This window comes from Agelaius tricolor, unplaced genomic scaffold (genome assembly GCF_023055355.1).
Source record: "Agelaius tricolor isolate 1412-34295 unplaced genomic scaffold, bAgeTri1.0.p SCAF_14, whole genome shotgun sequence".
Lineage (NCBI taxonomy): Eukaryota > Metazoa > Chordata > Aves > Passeriformes > Icteridae > Agelaius > Agelaius tricolor.
This window is the reverse complement of record NW_027269274.1, coordinates 10,324,007-10,326,537: the sequence shown is the minus strand read 5'-3', so window position 1 is coordinate 10,326,537 and position 2,531 is coordinate 10,324,007.

The following is a 2,531-nucleotide window of genomic DNA, read 5'->3' as shown; positions in this document are numbered from 1 at the left end:
GACCTGGCAAATCAACAGATTAAGACACCAGGCATCAGTGCTTGCCACATTTGTTTCATGTGTGCTGCTGAGCAGTTGTAATTTCATGTGTGCTTTGTGCACCTGCTGTTCTCCAGCCACCAGTGGGGCCTGGGGAGGGAGAGAAGGGCTCCTCCAAAGCAGACTGACTCTTATGATTCCATTAGAAATAGGCTTGGGATCATAATCTGAGACTCTGACAGCTTCATCTTGTGCCCTTCTATATATCTGCAGTGATCTTCTCAAGCAAGCACTGGTCACTTTTTGCCTTAATGGGCTGGGGTTGCTCTTTTCAGAATGGTGGAGCTGCAGGGGAAGGGGGGTGGTACAAGAGAGCAGCTTGTGTGACCAGGGAGGTCTGTCACCACTCAGGAACAGGCAACAGCAAAGGCCTGACCTCCCAGCAGCTGGTGCCACTGCCAGCAGTCAGCTCTTATCAAAATATAACCTCTTCCCTCTGGAAAATGGGTTTGTCCTTCTAAAAGGGATTTTCTCCTTCTGAAAGGGGTTTGTCCTTTAAAAAAGGAAGCATTTGCAGCTGAGTACACATAGGAATCCTAGGAAATGCTCATGATGTGCTTCCATGTTTAGCCCCGTGGATCTGAACAGCATGTTCACCTCGGGCTGCTGAGGACCAGCCTCGCATATGTGATGTGCTCACAGATGGCCCTGGCCCTGCCCCCAGGGATGAAATACAGACAGCAGGACTCAACAGGTCCTGCTTGGTGCTTGAGTTTCTACTGGGATGATTTACTGTATTTTCTTTAATGGGAATTTCCAACTATGGGTGAAATTTGCTTATTTCTACTCTTTTTATTCCTCCTGCTGAATCCAGGGAAGCTGGGCTAAAGGGGTGATAATTTTCCCTAGCTCCTCTGGGAACCTTGGGCTAGATTTTCTGGTGTTTCAGTACTGGAAGATGCAAATAATGAAAAATTCACCAACAGTCTTGAGTTCACATTCCAGCTCCTGAAAAGCTACTCCAATGGAGTTCCCACTCCACAGGCTGGACATGTCTTCAGTCATTGAACTCCCTCTGGCCCCAAGGACAGCAGTACCAGACATCCCTTTTGCTGCCCCTGAGGTCTACCAGCCCATCTTTACATGTGAGGCAAAACCCAAGTGTTTCCACACTCATCAAGGGGCCAGAATTACTTCACCATTTGCAACAGGCAGGAGGCTGCATGTGCACAGCCATTGGCACCAGCAGCACTCCCAAGCTCTGTCTCTTGCTCCCTGGTGCCTGGGGTCACAGAAATAGATCACAGATCCCTCCCTGCAGGTCACAGAAACAGATCACAGATCCCTCCCTGCAGGTCACAGAAACAGATCACAGATCCCTCCCTGCACAGATCCCTCTCTGCAGGGATCAAACAGGCACAGGGCTCTGCAGCCAAGGTTCCTTCCACACTGGGGTGCCCTTGCAAGGAGGGGTGTTAGGGTCCCAGTTGTAGTCTCATTTCTGTTGCCCTTCTCTAGACCATCCAACAGGGACATCAAAGAGATGTTTAATTCCATGGGCATAGCTGAACACAGCCTGCAAGGTGCTGTGTGTGTTCTTACTTCATTCCAGCTTCCTTCACTGCAATGAGATTTTCCTCCTGGTTTCCTCTGCCGTAAATGAGGGTAGAATGAAGCCCTGCATGTGCACATACCCAGGCTTTCTTTGTCATTCCCTCCTTGTGGCTCCTCCTTGAGCTGTCCTCTTTTTCTCAAAACTAAGTGTGCTGGGGCTGAGGAGAAGCAGTGAATGGGTGCTGTCAGTAGAATCCAGCCCTCGGTCTGGCTAATTTGGCAGGTGGCCTTTGAGTAGATCTCAAGTGTTTTACAGAGCTGGGTTGAAAGCATTGCTGCTATTTCAAAACTGGGGCAACGAAAGCTCTGGGCTGGTTCTGCCTGTGATTGCAGAGCCTGGGGGATAAAGGATGCAGTAAGAGAACTTGGTGCTCTCACTTTCCAAAAGCATGCCGAGAATCATAGAAAATTGTGTCCTCCCTCTACAGAAATTTATTGCTTGAGGTGGAATTAGTCAGAAGCATTATTGCTTTCAGTAAAAGACTGCAGGGGCGGGGGTAGCCAAAAGAATATTAAAAAAAAATAAATAAAAAAAGAGGTGTATTTTAAGGCCACGTGTATTTTAAGGCCACGAAACTTTGTGATGCTTGCGAAGTCCTGACCGCGCGGAGGAAAGTCACCAGGAAACTCCCGACCCTGCCACCACGCCAGCGACTCCCTTTTCCCCTGGGGGAGTCCCGGAGCCGTGGCAGAGCCGGGCAGGGCAGCGCGCACCGCCGAGCGCCGGCAGGGCGCGGACACGGCACGGCCCGCGGAACCCCCCGGCCCCCGCCCGCCCCCGCGGCCGGCCCGAGCCGCTGCCGGCGCCGCGGGGCTCTCGGGGGGCGAAGTTCCCGTGGCGGCGGCTGAGCCGCCCCGTGTCACTTCCTGCGGGCGGGCGCGGGGCCGCGGGCGCGGGGCGGGGCGGCGGCGGCGCCCGGCGGGGCACGGCGGGCCGG